The sequence below is a fragment of the Acomys minous genome, assembly GCF_964271855.1.
Source record: "Acomys minous genome assembly, chromosome: 15".
Lineage (NCBI taxonomy): Eukaryota > Metazoa > Chordata > Mammalia > Rodentia > Muridae > Acomys > Acomys minous.
Genome location: NC_140497.1, coordinates 64,811,714 through 64,833,504, shown reverse-complemented (window position 1 = coordinate 64,833,504; position 21,791 = coordinate 64,811,714). Strand labels below are relative to the sequence as shown.

The 21,791-nt window shown below is 36.2% G+C and overlaps 1 protein-coding gene across 26 annotated transcripts in view; it reads right to left on the bottom strand.

The window, feature by feature from the left end:
• The window catches only part of ADGRL3 (adhesion G protein-coupled receptor L3), a 737,803-nt gene that overhangs the window by 569,508 nt on the left and 146,504 nt on the right, over positions 1 to 21,791 (bottom strand). The window contains exon 1 of one of the 26 annotated variants that reach the window (XM_084758706.1): positions 2,292 to 2,311. The exons of the other annotated variants lie outside the window; for them this stretch is intronic. The gene's annotated coding sequence lies outside the window, so the exon portion shown is untranslated. Of the gene's footprint in view, positions 1 to 2,291; positions 2,312 to 21,791 lie in introns of those variants that run through there. 26 annotated transcript variants of the gene reach the window in all.

Below are 21,791 nucleotides of genomic sequence, written 5' to 3'. Positions count from 1 at the left end.
GGAAGAAAGCCCTCAAATTTAATGGTTGATGATGTTTCAGTGCAATTAATGCCTCTGAGCATCTGTTCATATTTTCATTACCTTACTGCTGTACATGGCTCAAAAGTAGCATAAAAGCAATACCTAAGAAATCACTGCAATTCATCAGAGGGCTTGAGAAGTAGATGGGTATACTTTGGTTCTAAAAACTAGATTTATGTTAGCTAAAGTAAAAATAACCTATGCTTTTGACAAAGCATTATCATTAATCACATGAAAGATAACAAAATAGATACTGATGAAAAACGATGAATTGCAAATTTACAATCTCAGTAATAGATGATAATTAAGGCTCATATTTTCCAGTTCTGGGAGAACAAAATAAAAAGAAGAGAAATTGTAGATATTTGTCACATATTTACTGTTTTAAGCATGGTGAAATAGAATCAGGAGGAACTAAAGAGACTAAAAGAATCCTCTCAGAATTTATGTATATTCCAGCTAGGATGTAGACTGAGACAGAGACACACAGGGGAGAGACATGTCTGCATACACATATGTATGTTATTTATATTTATGAGCTACATATTATCATTTTTGTATTACATATACGTACATACTATAATGAATAAAATTCTCACGGGCAATCACTGTTTCGGTTACTTCATACTGTCATCTCACTTTTAAAATATCCTTACATACAAAAGAAATGCCAAGTGACAAAGGCAGAACTTTATGCCATAAGCTTTCAAGCTTCTCAAGTAGCATTATATTATCCCTAACCAATTTTGTTGAGATTTCTAAGTTGAAGGGAAAATAAGCTTTTATGAATCAATTATTCAGAAGATAATCTCAGAAATTCATGACACTGATTGCTGTTATAGATAGCGTCACTCTCTGATATTTAAATGTTATATCCCAAAATAACCCAGCACAAATTAGTGTGAGATTAAAATGGAACAAAAAAAAGTGTGATTTTCTTATCGCACATGTACTATTCCAAAATTATATATGACCTGTTGAAGTGCCCCATAATTGTCCACGAGGTAGTGAAAAAGTGACAAGGATATGTACCTCTGATCATTCTGTAGACAGCTGAGAGAGGCATTGGGGCTGGTGATGTTGGGAGTTGATCCTGGCGTGTGTGGGTCTTAAGCATGTACTATGCCACTCTCACTCCATAGTCTTAATCCTTAAACAGTTCACTAATAACTAGAGTAGAGCCAGTACATGATCCCTAAATATGTATCCATCAGGCACAATAGCGAGAAATATTTTATGTTGAACAAACAAATATTTATAGGATGCAGCAAAAGTAGTGTTGAAAGGCAAATTTATACTTTAATTTTCTACATTTGAAAAGGAAAGATTTTTAAACAGAAAAGAAAAGAAAAGGATGGGTGGGATTAGTGGAGCACACCTTTGATCCAGCACTCAGGGAGGCAGAGGTAGGCTGATCACTAGGAGTTCATGGCCAGCCTGGTCAACAAACCAGGTCTTAGGACAGCCAAGGCTTCACAAAGAAATCCCGATTTGAAAAACCAAAAACTCCAAAAAAAGAAACAAAACAAAACTCAAACAAACAAACAAAACAAAATGAGAGTGACATCACTTAGCAGAGCTTCCATGTTAATCAAATAGAAGAAAAAGTTAAATACAGAGTTATAGAAAAGGAAGAAACACTAATTAAAGATAATATATATGGTTTATCAAAGACCAGTGTTAATATGATTATTATTATTTTTAAATCCCTTGAGTCAATTTATAATATTCCACTAATCGCTTAATGCTACAAAATTATTCGTGTTACCCATTATGCTCATTATTAACAGTGACAGTTCAATATGCTTACTCATAAATTTCCACTCTACTGATAAAATATAACTAATTTTTGGTACCGCTAATAGACCTATATAGGAAACAGCATAACAAGCATTATTGGGAAAGGAAAGGATTACAGAAATTCAAAAACATGATTCAACTTACTAGCCAACATATTTACTTATACAACTCTCATTGTGGTAGAGACAGTCATCTCTTCTGTCTACATTCGTAGATAGGGTAAGTTATCACATGACCCTTTCTTCTATCGTACCATCCCATCCCACAGACCACCATACCAAATCATGCTACATCTTGGACATCCAAGACAAAGGAACAAAGAGACCAACTCAGGTACCTGTTGTATATGAGGCCACACTGTAATAAGAGGTTCAGATAGGACATTTCAAACACATGCACTTAGCTACAACTCTTCACAGCAAATCAAAACCAAATGGTTGGCTCTTTTCTTTCCTCCCGGTTTCACTTACAGTAAAGAGACTCTTCTATCCAAGTAGTTGTAACAATATCTTGATTAGTAAGTTCATGAGCAAGTAGGTACTCCCTCAAGTTCCAATGGGGTATGTCCCAAATACCTATTATAAGTTAAAATATGCTAAGCAAAATAGCATCTATTATACTTACAATAGTGAACAATATAATTTAGCAAGAAAAAAAAAAAAGAGAGAGAAAGACACCAGAGATTTTTTTACTGCTATACTCATGTGGTCGAGTGGGGTAAAAGAATTCTGTCTTGGTCAAGATCAAAATCCACAAATTCAAGATATAGGTTTTACTAAATGTCTATCAATTTTCACCACCACAACTTGAAAAATTCATAAATTGAGCCAATGGAGATTGTCTGTAAAAAAAAAAAACCCAACACTTTCATTACAGCAGGTCCTGACCTAGACCATTGTAATTGTGTGGTAATTTCTTCAGGAATCTCTTTTGGATATGTTTTCAGCCTTGAAGAAAGTATTGAGAAAAAAACATGTAATTACTCTTTATCAAGAAAACAAAACTAGCTGGGCATAGTGGTAGATGCCTATAACCCCAGCACTCATAGAGGCAGGTGAGGTGGACCACTGTGAGGTTGAGGCCAGCCTGGTTTACAAGGCAAGTCCAGCACAGCCACGGCTACACAGAGAAACCCTGTCTCAAAAACAAAACAACAAAGAAACAAAAAAGTAAAACGACACAGAGCCAACCATGAGGACCTCGTTCTATGAGTTTGGCTGACCTGAGACTCACGATTATCTTAGCTTATTGCTTGTATGACCAATGGCATGCTGATCTTGTAACTCCTAAATGAAGAAACCCAGGCAAGTCTTCCACCCTTGGGAATTCCAGCATCTTATCACATAAAGAACAAGAGAGGTTTCCAGTGATGGGAGAAGATAATGTGGTGTATAGCATATGTGACTAATGAGGAAAAGGCCCTCAGTTCACAGTGGAAGGGCCTGACCAGCAAAGTGGATCACCAGCTGGGCGAGGCTTCCCCAACAATCCACTTCCTACAGTGGCATTAGAGTGAGATCAGGAGCTCTTTTGTCCAACCAGAGGAGGACTTGGTGAGGACCCAAGGAAGAAGATTTCCTCAGCAATGTCTGTTCCAATCCTCTGCTTGAGAAACAGTTCTCAAATTATCAATATCACAACAATCATATAATTTATCTTCTGCTTTTATTTCTCAAAAAGGCTCTGCTCTGACTGTAATTACCTATGACATATTTGCCTACTAATCATGGTTTCCTACTTCTCTAATAATGGGAATTATCAAGCTTAATTATAATAAAGTGACTACCCTCTATACTTCTAAGTGATCATTTCCTAATAGAAAATACTGTAATCTGCTTGTTATTTCTATCATGAAATAATAACTATACAACAATGTGTATACTTAAAAATTCAATAAAAAGATTTAAGTTTCTTTCAAAATCAATTAAATCATAATAATTTAGCATTAAAGAAGTGCTAGTACGAAAGAAATTATGCATATCACTGATGAGCCACTTCAATTTCAGTAACACAGAATGATGTTATAATGCTTAATATATTTTTAAATAATAATATGAAGTCAAAAAGGAAAATTTGGCAGCAAGATTCCTCGAAATAAGATAAATGTATATTTCAAAACTCAAATAGTGTAGAGATATAAACCAACCACATTTTAAAAATAACAGATAAAAATTTTGAAATGTTGCCCATTCATTAAGTCCTCTTGAATACACTGTAGATAATCACTGACACGGTTCACAACATTTTAAAATGCAGGTAAAATGACTGTCTCTCAGTATATATTATATACATTCTCAATAATCCTCCTATTCCCTTTTCTTTGGCATCAGGACTCTAGAACTCTGAATCACTAAAGAAGAAGTGTATGTGCTGGCTCAAGAATTCTCTCAGAATTACGGACATTGGAACTTAATTCCTGCTTAGTGTCCAAATTATAAGCTAGACATTTAAAAAAAAACAGCCCCAAGTGGAGTAGCAGATATCACACAACACTTGTTAAGTGTCTGCAAAGTATATTTTCCATTTATGGTAAATTTAGACAACATAGTGTAATCTGCATCTATACATAGTTTATAAAGGAAAAAAAAAGGTTGTCATGTAGTGCTACCAAATATTTTGTATAGATTTTTAATTTGATTTTTGAAGAGTTACTGAATTTTTGCATACTTATAGTCTCCTAATGTCAGTTCTAGAAAACCTCCTAGCCCTATGAAGTAGTGTAAGTCAGGTAACAGGCACTGAGAAAACAGCAGAAACCTTTACTATTTTGCAAACGACGAGAAGCTACATTTAATGAAGTGTTCTCAGACATTTAAAATAGCTTGAGTTGCCAGGCCAGACACTGATTCTTATATGCACTTTTCCCAAAACTCTCCATTCCTCTGGCCATTCAATAAAATCAATAAATGTATTCTAACTAAAGTTTAAAAGGCTTCTGGGAAGCGACCTCTGCCAAAGTATTTTGGGAAGGTGCCAACTCTGTAGTGGGGGTAGGATCAAAAAGCAGAAAGTACAAAATAAAGAAACGTTTTTGCACAGATTAAAAAAAAAGCCTGGCTGGAGTTCTAAAAGTGATTAGCTTACACGTCAGAGATCAAATTTCCAGAGCCCAGCTCCTCTGCCGTCCTTGGCATTTCTTTTTGTCTGTCCCAATCGCACACTGACTGCACTTCATTGCAGGAGGCTTTATTTCCTACTTTGTCTAGGATTTCAAGCAGAAAATCTTCTCTACTGATGTCTTTAAAATAGTGTGCTTTGTGCGCCACAGTAATGAGTTCTCTATCTGCGACTCCAACATCTGGAAATCTGGACCAGTGTGGCTTGCAATCTGGAACCAAGGAATGCGCTTCATAAAAAAGGACATGCTGCACTAAAGTTGCATGAGCTCACGCACAGAGAAGCTTTTACCAGAGACTTTACATTCTGTTCCCTAAACAGACTTCTGTCAAGCATACATCAGACGGAAAACCCCTGTTCAGACAGACAGACAAACTGAGAAGTCAGACCGTAAACAAACAAATATCTATAAATATTTTTTTTATTAGCAGATGAGCCAAGCTCTCAATTTGAGTACTAGCTTAAGAAGGGTATTTGCCTCCACTGGTCATAAATATTTTTTCAAAAGCTGTCCTTATTAGTCACCAATACAGATAATAAATCCATGCACATGGACAATTTATGTGTGAGTCCAAGTCACCATAAATTAAGAAATCATATTGGAGCTTGTGAGATGGCTCATAGGATGAAGGGACTTGCTGCCAAGCCTGATGACCTGAGTTCTATCCCCCGCTGGGCATTCTCCTACATAGGCAAAGGAGAAAGTCAGCTCCCTCCAAGTTGCCCTCTGATGTGTACACCAACACACAAACCAGCACACAGACACACACACAATCACACCCAAAATAATTACAGAAAATAACGAATATTGCATCAATATTGAGGATCATAAAACCTACCACCTTGTTAAAGTTTAAGGGATAGATATATGTATATCTGTTAATATTTTCCTTTTGTGGACATCCTCTCCCATTAGGTGTAGAATATGCTTTTCAAGAGTCCAGAAGACACCTGAAACCACAGAGAATACCAATTCTTCTTTATACTGCTTTTTCCTATGCATGCATATGATAGAATTTAACCTAAAATTTTTCACATGAAGGAATTATCAACACTAAGTAATCATAAGATAAAACAACTAGAAAGATACCCTCGGTGAACAAACATATAAGCATGGTTTTGTCCTATCAATAAAAAGATTTACTTTAATTTTCTCTTTTCAACTAGAGAATCACTTTATGGCTTCTCTTAAGAATGGCTGAAGTGTCTACACCAGTATTATAGCATTTTGGGGTCATCAGTAAATAAAGTCAGCCCTCCTGAACCACACTGTAACTCCATGAAGGTGGATTTGAAACCACCTTAGCTAGCAAGTGACTGTCCAGCAAATAGCATCTGAAGTATGCATGACTGACATCTCATTTGGGGCAAAGAAGAACATGATACGATTTAAGTTTATTATAAGAGCACAACATTTTAAGCTTATCAATTTCTCATTTCTAGAATTTTCTATTTAATATCTTTTGTCACAGTCTCAGACAAACAGAGCTGTATTGTAGAAAGAAACAAACTACTGTATTTCTAAAATATGGGAAATCTCATATCTTTATTCCCACACAATTTTACCTAAAATATTCTAAATAAGTTACCTCTGTGGAAGGAAAGCTTACATATATGGAAGCATTTTTCTTTCCAGAGTGATTAATGTTACCTATAGGATACCCTCACAAATCTTACAAAGTAAAACCAACTTATTATACTGAAATGTGCATTCCAAAAAATAAAAGTCCAAGAATAGCAAACCAAAGAAATGAAGTATGTAAATTAAATTTTCAAAATTTGGCAAGTAATGAATTTAGTTTTCACTTTATGAAATGAATCCTAGCCACACACTGTATCACATGCTTTATTCTCAGCACACATAAGACTGAGAAGGAAAACTTCTGTGAATTTAGGACTTCATGGGCTACATTGGGAGTGGTGAGCAAGCCTGGGGCACAGAATAAAATGTACCTCACAAAACTAACACCAAAATTAGCCAAAAAAAAAAAAAAAAAAAAATATATATATATATATATATATATATATATATATATATATATATATATATATATATATATCCCACAGACACAGAAGAAATGCTAGGACTGGAGAGATGTCTCAGTGGTTAAGAGCACTGCCTGTTTTTCCAGAATACCCTAGTTCAATTCTCACCAGCCACACAGCAGCTCACAACTGTCTTTAACTCCAGTTCCAGGAGATCTAACACGTTCACATAGACATGCAGGCAAAACACCTACAGACATAAAAATAAGTAAAACATTAAAAAGGCGGTTGAAATACAGAGGAAGTACCAATAGCTCAAATACCATTTGTTTCTTTACCTTTAGATGTTAAGTTTCAATTTCCTATACTTTTTAATATCCAAATTATAACATAACCTGTATCTGTGGATTGAAATTGTTTCGACACAATTTACCAATAATATTTTAAATTAAATGGTTGTCCTTTATGAGAAAGCAGGCACAAGGCCAGCATCTCCCTTCTTACAGGATTGCTGGATGTTTATTTCACCTATAGAGCAGCGTGCTACAGTTCTTGGCATCAGACCAAGCTCAAAGGCAATGTAGGAGTTTCTAGAAGAAAGAAGTTTGAAATCCTGTGGTCCAAGCAGGTCTACCATAAAAGAATCTTCTTCCAATGTTTATCAAAAGCTTTTTAAATACTATAGGACTGGCTTTCCATTTTGGAGTTTCTTCAGAAAGAACCTAACTGTAAATCCAGGCAGAACCCCAGGTCTAAAGTCTCAGCCTGTGTGTAGGAACTACACGAAGTACGACTAAGCCTTCCACTTTACCCCATATTCTATGCAAATGTATGTATGGAAATTTAAAATACAAACGAAGAAAAACTATTTGTGTTGCTAGCATTCACACACACACACACACACACGTACACATACACACATGTGCGCGTGTGCATTCACATGCTTGGAAAAGTAGTTCATACCGTATTTTTCAGACCGCAAGACACACTTTTTCCCTCCAAAACAGGGGAGCTAAGGTGTGCCTTATGATTTGATTGCTGTTTTTACAGTTTTTCTTGTTTTACTGCTCTAAAAACTGGGTTAGGTGTATCTTATAGCCCGAAAAAATATGGTAATTTAAGAGCACTGGCTAGTCTTCCAGAAGGCCCAGAATTATTGATTCCCAGCACGCACATGGTAGTGCATAAGTAACTGTGACTCCACTTCAAGGGTATGTATGTCCATTTATGGCATCCCTGAACAACATATATGCACGTAGACAACACACACACACATACACACACACACTTATGAAAATATAAATAGAAAGAAAACTGTTCCAAGCTATTTTCATTCAATTGTCAATCTAGTAAACAAAGCAGTTCTGAAGCCATGATAGTTAACTGACATACGAGGCTGAATTAGACCTAATTCTTGCTCCCAGAGTGGTCACAATAAATGTTGTGAATTCTTGATACAAGTTGTGGTGTGTAGCTACTTCATTGTCAGCATTATCAATATAAATGTTATGTGAAATACAACCAAGCAACAACAAGCAGTAACCTATCAGGTCAACTTACCTAATGAAAGAATAATTCGGGATTAAAATCTGGACTATGTTAACAAGTCCAGTGGAGAACCATGACAAATGTAATAAAACAATACCCAGTGCTGAATGGCAAGTAAAAATAAAATACTGTTTGCTGTTTCAGTGCAGTCAAAAATGGTAGAATACAAATTGATGTAATTAAGTCCACTTAGGACAGAGATATCTAAAAGCCCGAGCTATATACTAAATGATGAAGGCAAAATGGATTCGGTCCAAATCTTTTTTATTTGCTTAGATGGTATTTACTAGATCTGCATTTTATTACACTGTAGTAAAAAAAAAATTACAAGGTAACATCCTGCTATTTCCTTTTGAGAGAAATGATACAGGGAGCTATTAAACCTCAGCACAGACATCCACACGGCAGGCTCTTCTACTGGGACTTTATATCATGTCCGTAGAAATTTATACTTCTGTGGCTGATGGTAAGGCTGGCCAGAAAACTACCACTTCAAAGTTCCATAGGCACATGACAATAAAAATCCACAATGCTGTCATCATCTGTAGTAACTGTACACATTTCCCCCAAAATATATCTCTTTTTAACACATCGTGACAGGAAAAATAGCTACCTTATTATCAGTTATGCAGATATCTTTGGCAAACTGAATTGTAGGTAAAATGAAAACTCTAGTTCAGTCCAACGGTTGAATGAGGACTTGCTGAGAAAAGGAATTTGTCTCCAAAAAGAATTAATTATACAGCTCTGGCAGCTGAGTGAATATTAGCTTCCTTTTGCCATCATTCTCAATTTATCACCATATGTTGAGAATGTTTCAAGTATATGAAATGCTTGTTACACAAACAGAAAGACCTAATCATTTTAGTTATTTAAGAAGAAAGATGGGAAAAATTAGCGTAGGGTTAAGGTTGGTGGAACATGTGGACAATGTTCCATCTCCCTATACATTTCAGAGAGGGAATAATTGTTCGGAGATTCATGAGGCCAAGAAATTGCTTTAGTTTGGAAGCAGAGGCAATCTTTTACGAGCTCCTATGGAGCATACCCACCAGTCCCTACTGCTTTTAAAGCAGAGGACCCTGGCATCCAACAGTATCATTTAGTATCGTGTCAAGAAAGACAGATGCCTACATGAGCAGGACTGATGTTGTCTTGTTGAGATGATTTCTCTCCATTGTTCTAGACTGACACATAGCCTGTTTACTCAGGGCGTAGTCACTGTCTTTTCTATTTCCTATTGGACTGTTTCATTCAGAACCCTCCCCCCCCACCCCCGACAAAAGCTAAAGAAACAAGATTTTAAATATCAACAGAAACAATGAAACTTCCAGTTGGTGGATGGTGTTAAATTTTCCTTACCACCATGATTACGAATTGAAGTCAATTCAACAATTCACATTTTCTGAGTCTTAATTGTAAGACACTTGATTCAGAATCAGAGAAAGGCTGGGCAATATCATAAGCATTATACCCCATTGCTTGGGGATAACCCATATTACTTTTTATTTTATTTTTTTCAACCAAACAAATTTTCTGAGAAAGGCATCACAAAGTTTAATATCTCATCTATATATTCAAACAAAGGGAAAATATGACAAACTTCATGAGAGCATGAATACAGAATGATTTTTATTATATTTATAATAAACAATATACTACACAGTCATCAAAGCTTGGGTGCTGACTTTTAGGAGAGACTACAATTCAGCATTAACATAAGCTACTTGTCAGTAATGACCAGGGCAGTTATGAAGTTGTGGCACTTGTTGTCTTTTGCATGCCCAGTCCTGCTCTCTAACTCTGATCTGTTTGTGAACATGGTGACCCACTGAGAGTGGCCACCTCAGTCTCTTCACTCACATTCATGCCTTCATTTACTTAGTAATACACTCTGCATCTTTACTTTAAACCTAATATGTTCTAAACATCCTATCATGTTTTGTGAAATAAAAGTAAATAAGAACTCTACTTTCTAAGAAGCTGAATGCCATGTATAGAAAATTAGTATGTAAAAAAAACCTACAAAATATATGGGGCAATGCTTTTTTAAAAATTAATAAATGAACCTAGGGACAGTAGCTTATTCCTTTAATTCCAGCCCTTGGGAGGCAGAGGCAGAGGCAGGCACCATCTATGTGTGATCAAGGCCTGCATGGTCTATAAAGTGAGTTCCAGAATCTCCAAGGCTATACAAAGAAATACTGTCTCAAAAAAAAAAAAAAACCTAAATTAACAAACAAAGAAAGAATAGAAAGTTGTCAAGAAAGACAGAAAATCTTTAAGCAGCACCACCCAAATCCTCAAGTACAATAAACACATGATGACATGTTAATATGTATGCTAGTATTTTATGTTCCATATGCTCTCTACCATTGAAGAAGCCCAAAGAGGACAGTGTATATCATTTGCTGGGTGACTGAACACACTCTCTAATAATAATAATAATCATCATCATCATCATCATCCTCATCATCATCTTTCTTCCTTCTCCTTCTTGTCCTGCTCCTCCTCCTATTATTAGAGGTGGCGGAAGACAGTCTTGCTATGTAGCACAGCCTCCCTTCCAGTTTATGATTCTCCTACCACCTCAATCTTTCCAGTGCTGAGATCACATATGTGCACAATCATGCATAGACAGGCCTTTCTTTAAATAATAGATTATAAATTTAGCATATAACATACCTATATGATACCATTAAACAACACATGACTCTAGAGCCATGCTACTGCTTTACAAATGAACTCTTATCCTAGCAATATGATATTACTTTAAATTATTATGCACCAATTTCCTCATCTATAAAATTAAAACTAGTAGCTATTTTAAGCTGTTCTTGAGAATACAAAAAGAAGAAGACCACGCAAAATATCCAGAACTATCTTTGGCACATAATAAGAACAAGGCATTTTTAGCCATTAAGTCCTTAAGCAGTACACTTTATTTTTATGCATATGATTTTAATTATAACTTATAAAATGAATAACATTATCCCGATTTAAAACATGATAAATCTGCAGCATAGGGAATTTAAAGCTGGAGTCACAAACCAACTTATAGCTAGACTATTCAGAAAGGATACAAACAACTTGTATGTCTTTACTACTCTAGGCCTCACAACCTACATGTGCATAGAGCTGCAGGCATTTCTTCAGAGACAAGTGAGAATGGCCAACCGACCAAAATACATCCGAGTAACAAAGAAAAAATGATAAGTAACTAGACAGTACTTTATTTTATATTCCAACCATTTAGAACTTAAAGACAAAAGTTACTGCTGAAAAGACTATGCCCTCTCAAGGAGGGGAAGGAAGGGGGCCTCTTCTAGGCATACTGACACTCCTGCATGAATACAGCATAGACAACAGCAATGTGGGGACAAATGTTACACACAGGTATGGACAGCTTAGAGAAGCTGGCCACCCAATACCGTTCTTCATGAGCTGTCTCCAGTCCTCAAGTTACACAGCTCTGTCAATAACGCAGTTTACTTTAGTATGTGTATGTAAAATGAAGAAAAACTGATATTTTTTCATCTTTGTAACTGAAAAAAAATCTCATTCAAATGAGTGTCAAAGTTTTGAAAAACAGGTATTAATGTTGAGGAAAGGGTATAAGTTTAGTTCTGGTCATACCACTGTCTACTTAAAAAGCTACTGAGGGTTGTTTGGGGAAGTTGCTACATAAATGGCACTAGAGTCGGATATTTGCTGTACCGTAATAGATAAAAATTAGTAATGATGAGCATTTATATAACACTTAGCACTAAATTAGAAGAGACTAATAATTAATTAATCATAGGAAGCGGTTAAAAAAAAACAGGCTGTCCTTTGAGAACCTCTGAAATTTGGGGCAACTGACTGAGCATTAAGAAAGATTACAGCAAAATTAAAGTGTGTGGAAGAAATTAGCATGAGGGGAAGAAACGTTGCTCATGAGACCAACTCCACCACAGACTACCGAGACTTCCAGCAAAGCAGGTACTTACAGCCAAACCTGGGATTTAAGAACAGGAACAGTGGGAAAAGGTGGTTTATATATAACAATAAAAACAAATACTTAATGTGAACCATCAACGGGCCTAGAAGCAGGTGGATGGTGGAAAACAGCTGAAAACTTTGAAAATGAAATGTCGCCACAGGCCCATGTACTGATGGTGGGATCCCCGCCGGAGGTGCTATTTTTGAATTTGTAACAACTTTTAAGAAGAAGGGCCTGGCTGGAGGAAGTCGCTCATTTGGGGATTAAAAGACCTATTTTCCCTGAGTTTCTGCTTACTGGTTGTCTCCAGGTTAATATCTTGCCCCCATCATCCTTCCGTTGTCATGATATTTAGTCTCACCTCACGAAAAGCAACGGAAGCTGCCAGCCATGAGTCACATGAATGCAACTATGAACCAAATAAACCCTTCTCCAGCCAAGGGATTCCCTCAGCTACCTGTCTCAAAAAAGAAAAGCTGACCAATACAATAGCTTTTATCATCGTAAATATCCATAACTGTACGCATACAATAAACTACATACAGCAGGAAGAACCGTGAAATAATCAGGAATTATATAAATGTTACATTCATATTGTTTTGTTAGAGATCTTTCACTTCTTAATTACGATTCGTTACCCAAATCTGTGGCTTTTTTTTTTCTTGACTAAAACTACCTTCCACGTGAAAAGTATAACTCATTTTCAAGCATGCTTTTAATACTATGAGAACTAAAGGAAGTAGAAAACAAAAATGTATGACTATTTAAAAACATAAAAGTAGGAAAGGTAACATATTTAAAATATGGTAAATATTTTGTAAACTTGCTACTTTTTCTTTATTAATTTATTCTTGTTACATCTCAATTGTTATCCCATCCCTTGTATCCTCCCATTCTTCCCTCCCTCCCGTTTTCCCCTTATTCCCCTCCCCTATGACTGTGGCTAGGGGGACCTCCTCCCCCTGTATATGCTCATAGGGTATCAAGTCTCTTCTTGGTAACCTGCTGTCCTTCCTCTGAGTGCCACCAGGTCTCCCCCTCCAGGGGACATGGTCAAAGGTGAGGCACCAGAGTATGTGAGAAAGTCATATCCCACTATCCACTCTACTGTGGAGAATGTTCTGACCATTGGCTAGATCTGAGTAGGGGTTTAAAGTTTACGGCCTGTATTGTCCTTGGCTGGTGCCTTAGTTTGAGTGGGATCCCTGGGCCCAAATCTGCCTATCATAATGTTCTACTTGTAGGCTTCTAGGACCCTCTGGATCCTTCTACTTTGCCATTCTCCCATGCTAATCTCATCTAGAGTCCCAGTAGGATGTTCCCCTCTGTCCCAGTTTCCTGGTAAGTGAAGGTTTTCTTGGGACATGCCCCTTGGGCTAATAAGCAGATATAAGTGAGTATATACCATTTGAGTCTTTCTGCTTCTGGGTTAACTCACTCATTATGATCATTTCTAGCTCAATCCATTTATCCACAAATTTCGGGAATTCCTTGTTTTTAATAGCTGAATAGTATTCCACAGTATATATGTACCACAGTTTCTTTATCCATTCTTCTATTGAGGGACACTTAGGCTGTTTCCATGTTCTGGCTATTATGAATAAGGCTGCTATGAACATGGTTGAGCAAATTTTCTTGTTGTGTGCTGGAGCATCTTCTGGGTATATTCCAAAGAGTGAAATAGCTGGGTCTTGAGGAAGCCCTATTCCCATTTTTCTGAGATAGCACAAGATAGATTTCCAAAGTGGTTGTACTAGTTTGCATTCTCACCAGCAATGAAGGAGTGTTCCTCTCTCCCCACATCCACACCAGCATGTGGTGTCGCTTGAATTTTTGATCTTAGCCATTCTGATGGGTGTAAGATGGAATCTCAGAGTTGTTTTGATTTGCATTTCCCTGATGATTAAGGAGGTTGAGCATTTCTTTAAGTGTTTCTCAGCCATTTGATATTCTTCTGTTGAGAATTCTCTGTTTAGTTCCAAACCTCATTTCTCAATTGGGTTATTGGTTTGGTAGTATTTAATTTCTTGAGTTCTTTATATATTTTGGATATTAGACCTTTGTCAGATGTAGGGTTGGTGAAGATCTTTTCCCAGTCTGTAGGCTGTCACTTTGTTCTCTTGACAGTGTCTAACTTGGTACTTTTTTTTTCTAGTAACTATATGAGTTTCTAAGTAGATATGTTAATACACAGAGGACGCTAATGGGAAAATAAAAGAATAATAAGCGACTATCATTCAACATTCCTAAAAGATTCTACCGTATTACTTAATAATTATTTTGTAATGAATCTATTAAGAAAAAAGTTTTCCTGTTCCTATTTAAATTGCGTCAACTATGATGTAAAAATATATCAATGATAATAATCAATTAAGGAGCATGAGTCTGTAAAATATTATCAATTTATCTCATAAAAATAATCAAAAGGTCATTACTTCTTGTAAGACAACATAGGAATTAGCCTTAAAATTCTTTACTGGCAACAGACATTATAATGGGTACACAGTGGTAGGATTCCAAGATAGTGTTACCATGATTGACTAGACAGTTGGTTTGCACATGAAATCTGACCACTGTTTCACTGGCGACTATCTAAAGTTTTGTATTTTCTGGATAAGCTGCCAAGCAGTAATTAGTTTGTTGTTATACAGCCAGACGGTATTTAGTAAAGGAACACCCGATGCTGTGGATGTCCTTCGAGCCTTGAGGACAGAACCTTCCAGTTGCACTTAGTTTTTTACACTTAACTTTTGCCCCTGTGTATGAAAAAAAAAAAAGATAAAGTGTATCTGTAAGCATTTCCTTAAATAAGAAGCTGTGAGGGATTTTTTTGGTTTGCTTTTAATTTAAAATGAAACCAAGCAAAGAAAATGAAGAAGCAGAAAGTTGAAGAACTATTGAAGACAATGACTTTGTCAAATACCCCATGCAGGGAACAGTTTTGCATCACTACGATCCTACAAAAAGTTTGCAAAAAGGAAATAAACACTCCAATTAGTACGATGGATGTGAAAAAGGGCCGTGTGTATAGTCATTACTTACATAACCAAAATTTTTCCTCTGAGGAAAAAAAATATTGAGTTTTTCTTCTTAATGTGTGTAGTCATTTTTACCACATTAGCTGAAATGGTGTTCCATTTCAGTAGTAATATCAGCACCCAGTGTGTTTGATGTAGCCTTAAGTGTTTTTGCAAAACAGAACAAATAAACTTCTATGTATAGCATTTTTAAAGGTTTAAATGGCTTCTTCCCCTTAAAAAATATCACCATTTTTGAGGCTGATATCTTTAATCATCACTGGTCTCAGTAAGAATGTTAAGCAGTTTGTAATCTAAGTAAATAATCACAAGCCTGCTATTTTATTCCAATTTTCAAAGAAAGAGACTGGATAAAATAGTATTTATTGCAGACAAAAGAAACAAAACTGGCTTAAGATGTATAAACCTTTGAACCAGTCAGATAGTGTGGTGTCCTATCTAAGCATCTAATATCAAAGTCTTCCCACAACTGCAGCATCACTAACAGCTGAGAAGACAACACAGTGGGAAAGTACCTGCTGTACAAGCAGGAGGATCTGGGTTCACTAGCCCTCAAATAAAGGTTAAAGAGGAGGACACAAATCTATCTAATCACAGCATCCGGAGCGGAGAGGCAGAAACAGAAGGAGCCCTGGAACCTACTGGCAGGCCAGCCAGCAAAGAAGTCAGTGAGCTCCATGTTCAGTGTAGCTCATACTTACGATAAAAGTTTGGGGGAAATAAGGAAACAAAACAACAACAAAAACAAACAAACAAACAAACAAACAAAAACCCAAAAACCATCTACCATTGACCACCATAGCCATGAGCATACAAATGTATACACAAGGAAAATACCTGCAACACACCCTAAGCCTCATGCGCATCTGTGAGGGCCAACCAGCTGAAAAATAGTAGATCATAATTTTAAAAGAATAAATAAATAAGTGGAATCAAAACAACAGAGTAATAACATTAAGATGGCAATTCAAAATTTGGTACAATCACGTTAAATGCTATATCTCTGAAGCCAAAGGACTATGCCTAAAGTATACTCTTCAACCATCTATGCAATATTTGCTGAAGAGGTCCAACTCCCTCATGAGGACTTGCACAGCTGTGTAGATATGACTGCTTCAGCAGGTAAGCACTGTCCACATATGCTAAGAGTAGAGTGGTCCCCCAGCCCTCTTGATGCCCCAGGCATGTGCAAATAGACATGGGCACTAAGGACTCGATGCACATCCTCCACATGGAAATTATCCATTTTAATTTTAGAGCTGACACTCTTAGAAAGATAAATTGAAGGTTTTCATATTTTGATGTTTACTATCACCTTAGGAGTTGGTGAATGCTTTTACACCATGTATCATATTTGTGCTTATACAAGAAAGAAGCCAATCATTGAGGAATGAGTAATTTATAATTATTAAGGAGTAAGGACAATGGACACAGATACACATATATTCCCAGAGTGTAATATATGTGGCTGAGAAAAAGATGCTTTGGGAGGGCTTAAATTAAAATTGAAATAATGTAACAAAATTCAATGATAATGCCTCACTTAAAGATATGGGATCACCTTACATAGATTTTACGTTATGTGACCATTACAATCTATGTACAGAAAACATATCAGTCTTCGTAGGGTCAAGTTTTTAGATGAGAACTTTGAACATTAGTTAATTGCCTCATGTAACATCACCCAGACGACACAGCATTCATGCACATACTCCTCTTTTCACAAAAGGGATCTAGTATTTATACTATGACTCTGAAAGACCTTCAGAAAGGAACCAAGGACAAATTATTCTGGTCCACTGACCTTAAACATTCTGATCAATTCAGGCTGTGAGTGATGGAAAAGTTGAAACTAGAGACTGACCTGCTATAGCAAACATAAACTGGGAAGAGAAAAGAGGCCTCAGAACTATGCAACTTTTCACACCAACACAGGACAGAGACTCAAGGTGAACTCCAGAGCTTTTTAAAGGAGTCACAGCAAGGTCATACTGATAAATTGAAATGAATATGACTTGGAACCACTCATAAATCATGCTAATTTCTTTAGAACCTACAGTCCTGGCCTCTCTGAACCCAAAGGTAATAGGCGTATTATTCACACACCTGATTAATAAGTTTGAAAATTTTACATCACTTACAATAGCCTATTGAGTTAGAGTTCAAAGGTTATATTCTATTCAGGTCACTAAAGCACAAACTCCCTCCTCCTGAACCTCTCTCTCTTACACACACACACACACACACACACACACACACACACACACACACACACATTATTATAAGATAAGGAATAAGGAGTTTATATAAAATATAAAATGCATGCTCTTTTTCCTATACACTCTTTCTCCAAACTGTTTGACCATCAGTATTTCCCCACTTGTACCTTTCTTCATTCCTGAAAGTCTTTAACAAAACTTCTAATTTTTCTCCTGTTGTATTTTATTTGTTTGTTTATATTTTTCATCTTTTACATATACATTTATATTATTACATATACATGCAATAAACTGCCTACAGGAAGAAGGACCACCAAACAATCCGGAGTTATATAAAAGTTACATTCACAGTGTTTTGCCTATTTGTATTCAGCAACCTTGAAGAAAACACCTTTCCCATCTTGGTGCATCTAATATTCTGAACGCAAATCAATATCTACCATATTTCGTCATTATCAATTTAAAACATCTATCCAGACCGAAAAAGATCTTAACCCTTGAACAACTAAGCTTAAGTGTAAACTAAACTATCTGGTCTTCAACTCCATCAGAGATGTGAGAAGGAATAAAATTAATTATCTGAGTAGGCAGGAAGTGCAGGTTAGCAGCTTCCATAATGAGCTTAACAAAGTTTTAAAAAGTTGATGTGAGAACAAAGCAACTTCAATTTAATAGAAGCAGCATAGATTACTGGTGAGAAGCATGACCAATGTAGGCAGAGTGAAAAGGGCCCCTTCTTGATTTCCCATTCACTCTGTGAGTATGAGTAAGTGCCATTAACTCTCATGTACCTTAGTTTGTGCCTCAATGAAAGGGAATTATTTCAACAGCCTCATAATTAATTAGTGAAGATTAAAGAATGTAAACAAGTCAATTACTTAGAACGCACATGGTACATAATACACAGTAAATACTTAGGGCTATTATTTGTCTAGTCTAGACTAGTCTAGTATGGAAAAGACAGTGTATTTGAGAGAGAAAATAAGTAACACGAAGCATAGTTGTATGTAAGTTCTTCTACAAATAAAAATGAGTGCACTATACAATGGTGGCTCACTTTAAATATAACCTTGACAGAATCTAGAATCATCAATGAGCTTTACCCAAGGGCATGCATGTGAGAGATTACTTTTAAGTTTTTATTATTTTCATCTTACCGTTTCATGTTTTATATTAATTACATCATCTTCCGCTTCCTTTTCCTTTCTTCAGCCCTTTCTATGTACTCCCTCCACTTCACTCTCAAATTCCTGGCTTCTTTTTCTTAATTGTTCTTACACACACACACACACACACACACACACATACACACACACACACACACATGTATATATTTCTCCTAAATATATAAATACAGTCATCTCAGGCCATATGTTGTTACTAGTCAGTATGTGATCATACTTTGATTGTTTCAATTAAAAAGGAAGGACCTGGCCACCTAGGGGGGTTCCACTACTTGGCTGGGATCTTGGAGTTTATTAAGAAAGATGAAGAGCATCTGCCTGCTTCTTAACTCTGGATGCAGTTGGCCTAGGTAGTTGAAGTCCCCACTGATTTGACTTCACCCTGTCAGAGCACTTTATCACAGCAACAGGCAAAGAACCCGACACAGGCCACCCTGTGCCACTATTACATGAGAGTAAGAACTTATACCTGCAAAACTTATTCGTAGGAAAATTAAACTCAAATTCTAAGAGTGGAGAGTAAAACGCGAGTCACAGATGAATGGCCACTGCCACGCCTACAGATCTGCCAAAATCCTTGTGTGTTTGCTGTATCTCTTTTATGACAGAATAGAAGGTAGAATAGACAACATCTCCTCTCATATTCATATAATTTTATATTGTACTATTTTTCAAACGGCAACTTATGTAAGTATATTACAGAAAATATTTAGCATTTCTGAACCACAAGTACATCTTTTTTATTGTAATCATAATACTTGACAAAATATTCCAACAGGCTTTCCTTTCTAAAATAAATCAGCTGGGCATGGTGGCACATGCCTTTAATCCCAGCACTTGGGAGGCAGAGGCAGGCAGATTGCTGTGAGTTCAAGGCCAGCCTGGTCTACAAAGTGAGTCCAGGACAGCCTAGGCTACACAGAGAAACCATGTCTCGGAAAAAAAAATCATCAATCAACGAATCAATCAATACAGCCTTTCCAAGTTAATAATATCACAAAATCCAACATTTTTATCAAAAGATGTTTTTAAAAACCAAGAAAACTGGCTATATCTTACTAACTATATTTATTGCTATAAATATAGCATACCTAATTGCTATAGCATACCTTATTTTCTTCTTACTTTTTAAGGTCTCAAAGTCAAAATTCAGTTTAAATATTAAAATAAGTAGGATGGGGAAATATAAGCTGGGTCCCTTTTTTCTAAAAGTTATAAATGATTCACATAGCAAATAACTAATTTGAAACTGCCTATGTAAATATTGAGGCCTGTTGATTTGACATCATTTATTGTGACATCTGTTACCATTTATTGTGATATCCTTGGTCACTTTACATATTGATTTTGAAAAATGGATGTTATATAAATCTGTGAAATAAAAATGGCTTTTAAAATAAACATTTTCCACGGGTTATGAATTTAAAACATATTTTGAAAAAATAAAATTGTGGCCTAGCCTCTCAACACTGGGGAAGCAGAGACAGGACTGTATTAAGTTTGAGGCTATCCTGCGCTACCTTGTGAGTTCAACATCAGTATGGGCTACAATATGGAACCCTCTCACTGCATCACTTAAAAAAACAAACAAACAAAAACTAGAAACCACACACACACACACACTCACACATATTGGTATGTATGATATATACACACACAAAGTTGTATGACATTTATCACGTTAACATATAAAATGTACATATATTACTCACTCAAAACAATATATAAAAGAGAACTTAAACTACCCAAGTTACTTTGTGCAATGGAGCAGGAAATGCCTGTCTGAGCAGTGTCAGGGCCTGGTTCCCTAAGTTGGAGAAGCTAGGCCATAAAAGATTCCTAAACGATTTTTAACCTAGGGACAAAGACATGGAAAAATTAAGTTCCTGTTTATTCCTGTTGCACTGCCAGTCTGGGTACTGAAGGCTGTGACTCTTTTCAATACATAACTTTTCACTGAGATCATTAGATGTCTGGATGTGCAAAGGAGCACTTAGTGGTAAGAGAAGAATGCTGCTTTACTGTGTTCAGTGGCAGACTTCTGCCAAGACAATTACTAGGGATGTCTTTGCTGTGACATTAAAAAAAATTATTCCTCAAGGATACTTTAGGGAAGATCCACCTTTTCATAGAAATTAAATACCCTTTTTCATTATTATTCTCCTGTACACCATTCAAAGCACAAAGTGGACAATAATGGCTGAATTAATTAAAAGCATTCATTGCATGTAAGTACCATGCCCACTTATATTTGATGCTCAATTATTTTTTACAGTTGATAATAACTTCACGTTTAATGTTTTTTTCTGGGTTGTCAGTCTGATATTCTGTCTACATCACCTAATCCCTGTGTGAGAAATATATATATTTGTGAATTTAATGAAATTTCATACTTTAGGCATGGCCTTAATTCTAGGTGCACACAAAATAAAAGTCAGTAGGGTAAGTAAAATAATTTGGACACAGTTAAGTATTCATTGGCTAACTCGTGTATGTGGAAGCACACGGTGTAGGGTGAAAAGCCATTCACAGAAATCACTCAATTCTGTTTTGATTCATTAAACAGGTATGTGCTATCGGCAATGCACAATTACAGGACTTAGAAATGTACAGTATACAGAACAAAGCCCTGTGACTACAAGACTTTAGCAGCAATAATGAAGTACAGCTTTGGCTTTTACTACATTACTTTATATGAAACTTAGCCATTATTCTGTTTAATCTTTGTTATAACTAAAAGACAGCATTAATGTATGCCACTTAGCAGGAGCAAAGGAGTGATCAGGACTAAGGTTTTAAAGGAAGTGTTATGATGGTATCACAGTATAACACTTTGGGCTGCAGAGGTTTAGTGTTACAGTAATCATAAGCTGGACACTGTGGCACAGGCTGACAA